Raw genomic sequence first — 8,779 nt, forward strand, 5'->3', positions numbered from 1 at the left:
GGTCTTTCTGTATATGTAAGGTGGTCTAATCCGGTCTTGTCTGAAACTATAAAAGTAGAGCCAGCAGGTCTACCTAAAACCTCATAAAATACACAGAGGATTAACAAACGCAGCATCCATCAAAGATAAGCTCGAGACGGCGATGTGCTCTGCAACAGTTACTACAACCTTCTACCCCTTCGATGCAGTCCTCTATTTACCCACCATCTAAAAGATAGGGGAAACATCTCCTCAAAATCCTCTTTGACATGAGTATTTACATATCTCCACTCTAAGACAAAAACACAGGCCTCCTATTCACCAGGAGATGAAAGGAATAGCAGACACAGAGTAATTCCTGACACAGGAACCTCTGACAACCATCAGTATCCATAATCCCAAACCTAAGGACCAGACATTGATCAAGCAGTACTCATGATTTGTAGGATGAAAAGGCCTATGAGGGCAAGCCTTGTAGAAGTACAGGGCCTGTGATTTAATTTGAGCGCAAATCCAACTCAACATTATCGGTTCCATCAACCTTTCCCTGGTCTCTTACTCATAATTGTTGAAGCTAATGCTCTTTGAAGCCTCACCAACACAAGCACAGGAGATCAACAAGCACGAAACTAACCATATAGACTCCTGCGGAGTTTGGAGTCATAGGATCACATCGGTTGGCCCTCGGTGCACCACAGCGTGTGTTTTTATCGTTGAGGCCATTAAAATCCCATCATCCACCATAATAACATGTCTGTTTTCTTAGACATGGGTGACCCATCTATCTTCTAAATTTACCATGGACGCTGAATTTAGGAACGTTTAGACAAGCTGCAACCGGTTCCCTCTTAAGTTCCTGAGGAAAAAGTTTAATCCAAAACCAGGTTTAAAGACCAAGATGAGTATTTTTAATAGCTCTGAGATGAAGTCTGTAATCTAAAGAGGGAAATAAGTTTTTTAACTTAAAAAAAGTGGTTTGTTTCATCAATAATGGCTGGATTACCAATTAGTTGCTTTATAACCGGTTCTATTGCAAGGGTTAATGAATGCCCAGTGGAGGAGGAATGTGAAAACCTTCCCCAGCTGCAGTCCTAGAGGTCATAGGTCACAAAACATGTGACTGAATACTCGGTGGGTGTTCTGATAGGTGAAGGGATGCGATAAAGTTTCACAGTTCTTGTACTGAGATGTAGTGTGCTATTTCAACAGCATACTGAATCAGACAAGATGAGAACTTAGCTCTCAAACATAGCTAGTTCATAGAAATGTTTCAGCATGACAACTTTAACTACAATCAAAAGCTGCTGATGTTGAATACAACACTTAATATTAAAAGCTAAAGATATGAATCAGAACAAATAGGCTCTAGTGGTAAAATAGCAGGTTGTAACAGCTAGCCGCTAACGCTAATCTTGGTGAATGCATAACCATTTAGTTTAACACCCGAGTAAAGCTAAGTTCAGGCTATATACAACATTTAAAAGCATCATTACCCGCCCTCAAATAACCTCTGGCACAGCCTGAAACCTGAGGCATGGTTTCGGCTGAGAAGAAAGTCATCTGAGCGATCTTAAACCTGAGGTAGTTTTCCTTTAAAAGAAATGTGTAGGGTGCCTGTAAACACAGCTGGTATTAACAGTAAGAATAATAATAATATATATATATGAGAATGCTGTGTTGTAACATGATAGCGAGTAAATGAGCTAGCTAAACACCACCAGCAACACCCTGGGCTTGTATTTATGAATTAGCATGTAGCTAAGCAACATGTAGCTACCTTCAGAGGTCCTATTATTTCCACCCAAAGAAGCCCATGAGCTCTTGTTAAAGTCCCTCAGCAAACAGACTCTCTCTTTCCCCTCAGTCCTCTGGAGGGTTAATAGGTAATCCTTCACTAAATGAGATTCAGAGGGTGTATGGCCTTATTCTCTCTCTACAGAGGGAGAGACCATAGAGGCCTCCTGTAAAGAGGAGTTGAGGTTAGGGGGAGGGTCTTTCTATCCCTGTCACCTCCAAAAAATCTTTGGTGGAGAGAAAACCCAGCCAATTTAGTACCCGCCTCTGTTTATTTCAGAGGTTTGGAGGATTTAACCTGTCCTGATCAAAAACAGAAACGTCTTCTCTAACTGAACCTCTCACCCCCCTTTCTCTTTTCCTCAGCTCTTGTGTTTCAGAGAGAGCTGGGACTATTTTAAAGGGTCCCATGCTGTTTTATGAGTACTGTTTTGCTGGTTACTGGGGTCAGTGAAGGCAGTGATTTTATCCTCAAGTGAGTTCACACCTCTGCAAATTTTAAAAATCTAAATCCCGTCCTCTCTCATCAGGGGTTCAGCAGTTTTCTGTGCCCCTCTGTTTTAAATTAGATCATTTAAATCAGTGGTTCTCAAATGGTGGGTCGTGACCCAAAAAATGGATCACAGCAGTAATAAAATTGGATGAAATATAAATGTTTAAACAACAATGGGATAAATATTGTTAATTGTTAAATTTGTTAATTTTCTTCTGCAACATGTGCCACATTAATAATGTTTTTGATTATATTTATAAATTCCATTCATTCATTCATTCATTCATTTATTTGTGTCACTTCTCTGTCAATTCAATTTTCTGGTAATTCGGTTCTCATTATATTTTATTTATGTTCAGCTCCTTTCCACAGATGCAGTATGTTTTCTGCACAGCAAAAATATGTTGGGAGATTTGTCACCATGGGTGTTAAAATTAACACTTTCCGGGTGAACATACAGGTCCATCTTTGCTAGTGTTAAAACAACACTGACAAAAGTGTTTATTATACCAACACTGTGTTAGTGTTTAATTTTAAACACTAATGGTGGTAAGAAATTATTACTCGCAAGTATACACGTTTAACACTTTATGGTGATTAATCCTATACACCCAGTGTATTTATTTAATGTTGATTTAATGTAAATACTTATTTTAAAATGGTAATGCAGATTAAAACATACCTACACTGCAAATTTTAAAGAGTGAATTTAACTCCCTCAACTGGTGAACACTGCACCAATGTTCAGGTAAAAATATAAAAAAAATAAACTCACAAAACAATACACTTTTACAATTTTTAATTGAAACATTGTAAATCTTTTTCCCTGAGAAAAATGTTTTCACATTCAATGCATGTAAAGAACATGTTCTTACAACAATTAAAACATCATAATGTCAAAGCAAATCAGTGAAAATACATATTCTTATTTGGTCCATATGTACACTTAATGTCATGAGGTTTATAACGCTTACATTTATCAGTTTAGACAACAGCATCCCATTCATTAGCATCCAGGCAGAATGCATGTTAATGCTCACTGAACAAAGTCTCTGCTAATGGTGTTTGGACCTCCTTGTAAAGAGTAGTTTTCAGCAAGACGAGATGTGTTTCTCCGCAGCTTTCAGCCAAGCAAGATACCCAACTCCCACTTGCAGCATCACAAAAGTGCTCCTGTAAAATAGGAGAAAAAACAAATTATTTCACATCCATTTATCAGGTGAAATGTCAGGGACAAGTATCACTTACAATATAAGAATAGTTAACCCAAAACTGAAAATTCTGTCATCATTTATTTATACTCATGTGGTTTCACACCTGTAGGACCTTCTGTCTTCAGAGGAACACAAAAATAGATATTTTGAATAATCAACAGAAGAAACTGTCATACATGGCATCTGTGGAAAGGCATGAGTACAAGTAAACATTTAATGTTCACTTATGGTTGGACTCCTACCAACATGAATGCACATAAATGGGACGGAACATAAATGACAATGCAAGCATACCAAAAACTTACATTTGATGCGTTTTTTTACAAAACATTTTTAGAAGGAGATCAGACTCTTTATTATTATTGTTTAATAATCAAAAAAATTAAGCATGACAATCAATAATCTTAAAATATGCAATTGTGGCTTACGAGCCGGCTTACCCATGTCTCTGGTATGTGTCCTAACAAAGCTCTTCTCATCCCACTTAATGTATTGGTGGCTTCATACTCTTCAAGCACATCATCTCCTTTCGATTTTTCTGTTAAACCAGCATGAACCATCTGTAACAATATTAAAGGAACAGTTAACTTAAAATTGTAATTCCAAACCTATATGATTCACATTTGCTGAACACAAAACACGTTCATGCTTTAAAAAAAGATAATAAAGTGTCTAAAGTAGTTTATGCGACCATATTCCAAGACTTGTGAGGGCACAAAATCACTTTGAATGACTAACAATTTAACTCACTCAGTGTTTTCCTCGAGAAGACCAACTTCCCCGTCTGCTCCGCATCTCCAGTGAAAGAAAATGTCTCTCTGAGAAAGGTTTAGGAGCACACAACACATAAATATCGCTATTAATCAATATGTGATGTAATAAAACACAAATTTTAAATGAGGTAAAACACTTACTTCTTATGTTTCCCCTGTTAAAAGTGACGTCCGCGTCAATACATAGCCATTCAAATGCATATGTGAGAAACGTTTAGGCTCGTTTAGGCGCGCACAGCATAACAATATCGTCATAAAGTAATATTATTTTATAAAATACAAAATGTAAATGAGGTTAAACACTTACTTTCGGTGTTTTCCATGATAAAACCAATTTGCCCGTCTTCTCCGCATCATGAGTGAAGAAAAATATCTCTCTGAGAAAAAGTTTGTGTACACATCACACAAATATCGCTATAAATCAATATGATGTTGTGAAATGCATATAACTTAAATGAGATAAAACACTTAACTTTCGGCGTTTCCCTTTTAAAAAGAAACGTCCTTGTCTGGTCCGCCTCGCGAGTGGAAGAAATGTCTTTAAAAAAAGTTTAGGCGCACACACCTTGTAAATATCGCTATAAAACGATATGATATTACAAAACACATATTGTGAGTAAGATTAAACACTTAATTTCGCTGTTTTCCGTCCTCATATGCTCCGCATCGCGAGTCTAAGAAAATGGCGTCTTTGAAAATTATTCCAGATGGGTCAAGCGCGCACACGAGCAAATGTCCCGGATGTCACTAATAACACTCAACAGAGTTAATAAGGGTAATTCTCCGTATTGACACCGGCCAGAGAGCGCTGTTTACACTAGCTAGTGTTAATCCCCTAAAGTTCAACACCACAACCTTAACACTTTACTCTAAAAGTCCTTAACACTAGGATTTCAACACTGGAGATTTTGCTGTGTGTATTCTTAATTCCACTATCCACAGTCCTTTCTTTCTTTCTTTCTTTCTTTCTTTCTTTCTTTCTTTCTTTCTTTCTTTTGAGCATATACTCCCAAAAAAAAAAAAAAAAAAAAAAATGGTACTATATAGCACTAAAAGTGGTTATTTGGCTCGTAATCATAGGGGAACCACTTTTGGTGCTGTATAATACCAAATCTTGGTGCTTCAGTGGTTCTTCAGCGGTTCTTTGGCATGACTGAGGGGCTATATAGCACCACTGCTGTACAAAGAACCTGTTAAGCCCCTTCACAAGCCAAAGAACCACTGTTGGTGCTGTTTAGCACCTCTTATGGTTCTACATAGCACCTTTAAAGATATGGTGCTATATAGCACCAAAAGTGGTTCCTCTATGATTACGAGCCACGAACCACTTTTAGTGCATATATAGCACCATTTTTTTTTTCAGAGTGATAAGCATATTACCAATTGTTGTCATATTACATAAGCATGTAGAAAGAAAGCACATAATGCAGTTTAATTATCTTCTAAATGATAAGATTTCTATTTGTTGTTGAAATTCATTTACACAGTGACTTTTTTCCATAACAGATTTATTTAAACATACATTAAATAACTTAGAAATCATATGAAATATAATGAGTATATAGTCTAATATTTCGCGAAATGCTCTTTAGATATATAATTTTCTAGTGAACAAGCTGTGGACACTGATGGCTTGCCTGAGGTAAATGAAACGCTACATGATATTTTGTTTACAAGCTGTTTTATTGACATCTCCGAGGTTGAAACACTGATTACACGGGGCACACATATATATATATACACACACACACACATATATATATATATATATATATATATATAACAATAAGACTGTTGAATAGAAAAACAAAAGCTCTGGGCATTACAGAATTTACCGCATCTATATCATCTTTATATCATATTATATTATCTATATAAACTCTTTATTTTCATTGTAGAATCAAAACAAACCATCATAAACCAAAAATGACTAATGGAAAAACTGTGGTTTACCTTTCTCTCTGTCTACCTTTACTGATTAGGATTGCTGTTCTTTTATACAGCGTAAATAATGCTGTAATGAAACAGTTATTGTAATCTGATAACACTGGCTTTCATTGTAAATCCCTTTGGCATGGCGAGCATTTACCGGTGAAGCAGCACACAAAGCCCATAATCTCCAGCTCATTATACCTGATTCTCCCCACACACACTAATGTGATGACAGTTAGGACTCTAATTATACAGGTATGAAAACGAGAGAGATTGAGTTTGTGTCTGTGTGTATGTGCATGTGTGCGTCTGTGAAAACAACACCAGCTTAGTTTGTTATGACCGTAAACTAACATGCAGACTGAGGAAAGGTCAACCCATTTAGCTAAAAAAGCTCCAGTTGAAGGTGCATGAGGGATATTATGGCAGCATGAACGCTTAAACGAATAGTTCACCCAACAATGAAAATGTTGTTTCCAAATAGACATTGTTTTTGTTATATTTTTCTTAACTAGATGTCTATAAGTAATTTGCATCATAAACGCTGTTTTATATCAAATGGGTGGCCAAAAAATACTCAAAGTGACTGCCAGTTGTTTAGGCCACATACACATAATGGTGTAACTTAAGCAACGGGGTACAATTAGAGCAATTAGAGATCATTTTGATAAGATTTGCGCTTAAATTGCCATTGAGTTGTTTGGCAGTTGGAGATGGCTGGACAAAGATATAATGAGAAGCACGTGATACTGTGTAAGTTCTCTTCTCAACTGCTTTAACCCTGTAATAGGCATCTCAATCATTTCAGTCATAATATACTGTTGAAAAATGAATTCCACTCATCTGAAACTACTTTAGGTATCTCTATCACTCTTGTGTGCTGTATGTTAACCACATAAAATATTTAAAGGGTTAGTTCACCCAAAAATGAAAATTAGCCCATGTTTTACTCACCCTCAAAGCATTGTAGGTATATATGACTTTCTCATTTCAGACGAATCCAATCGGAGTTATACTAAAAAATGTTCTTTGCTCTTCCAAGCTTTAGAATGGGGAGTAGGCGGGTGTTTTTGTTCAACAGTCCAAAAGCAGTAAAATAAAGCATGCACATCCATAATAAAACATGCCTCACATGGCTCCGGGGGTGAATAAAGGCCTCCTGTAGCGAATCCATGCCTATTTGAAAGAAAAATATCCATATTTAATAATACTTTTCTCTCACTTCTGCTGACTGTCATTGGATTCGTCCAAAAGAAGAAAGTGATATACACCTAGGATGCTTTGAGGGTGAGTAAAATATGGGCTAATTGTCATTTTTGGGTGAACTAACCCTTTAAGAATACAGCAAATTCACCAGCATCTTCAGAAGGCTGCAGTGAAATCATTTACAATATGTATGCTCATTTCCATGGATTATCAAAGGCATGCCCATTTTATGATGTAATATAGTTTTCAGAGAGCTTGTTGAACAGATTGCATTAAATATATAACTAAATAAAAGTTTTATGAGTTGAAATGTCCATTTATGGTATGGAGATTTACAATTAAATAAAACACTTTTGTTTTTTCCCCAAACACAACATAATTTACCTATGATAATGTGTGATATATTTAGGAAAAAGGCCATTTTCAGAGTAAATTATCCATTTCAAAGTATAATGAAGAACAAAATGAATGAATGAATAAACATCATGTATAATTTATATAAAATAATATATAAATACTTTTTTTTTTTTTTTTGGTCTGTGCATGCCCATAAAAGGGTTGATCACAGATTGTAACACAGAGTGTCATCATCTTCTCTGAAGGGTGTTCATTTTATGTGCTTGCTTTTGGTCTGTCAGTCCTGTGGTACTGCGTTCAGGCGCTGGCGTGAAGTTTGTGTAGACACAATGCTTCTCGCTATTTCATTTGTTTTCCTCACCTAAGCAGTGGAAATGAGCTTCCTCTCCAGCCTTTAAGGGCTGAACCTTTATCCGTGAAAACAAACTAGACAGTTTCTGGAGAAATCACACATTAGTGTTTATGACAGAGGTGCAGCTTTCCCACAAGTCTAACACAAACAGGAGCATGATAACTGCGACATTATTTCAGGAAGTAGGTTCTAGAGTATGTTCAGCACAGATTTTATTTGTTTAAACAATTTCTTTAGTGAATTGAGTGGTGAAGTAGCACCAGCACAACACTATCACCACCCACAATTCATTCATAGTGAATCCACCCTCAGTATTTATATAATGCCATGCCATTCATCAACAACCCTCAACAGCAAATCTAAAAGAATGATAAATTAAAAGGCTGATTCGCCCAGGCCATCTAATGTCCTTGAACAAATAGAAGAAAAAAGCAATATCACAAAGAGAAATTATAAAACAAATATGAGAGTGTGTGCGTTCGCATGTCTTTATAAGACACATGTGCATCTGAAGAGTGAAGGGTGCTAAAAGCCTGCAGGGTACACAATCAATATCACATTTTCCATTGCCACCTTCTGGGCTATTGTAAATGACTTGTGTCAGAAGTAATAACAGGTTGAATCAGGAACCTTAGGTTTGCAATTTCATTCATGAGGCTGGAGGCCACACCCACTTATC

The 8,779-nt window shown here is 36.5% G+C and overlaps 1 long non-coding RNA gene across 1 annotated transcript; it reads right to left on the bottom strand.

The window, feature by feature from the left end:
- Positions 1-3,050: 3,050 nt before the first annotated feature.
- On the bottom strand, positions 3,051-4,454 carry LOC131523383 (uncharacterized). Its single transcript, XR_009266763.1, has 4 exons — positions 4,395-4,454; positions 4,231-4,298; positions 3,921-4,040; positions 3,051-3,439 (listed from the first exon to the last, which is right to left on the bottom strand). It is a non-coding gene; the product is annotated as an uncharacterized LOC131523383 (long non-coding RNA).
- Positions 4,455-8,779: the final 4,325 nt, after the last annotated feature.

This window comes from Onychostoma macrolepis, chromosome 17 (genome assembly GCF_012432095.1).
Source record: "Onychostoma macrolepis isolate SWU-2019 chromosome 17, ASM1243209v1, whole genome shotgun sequence".
Lineage (NCBI taxonomy): Eukaryota > Metazoa > Chordata > Actinopteri > Cypriniformes > Cyprinidae > Onychostoma > Onychostoma macrolepis.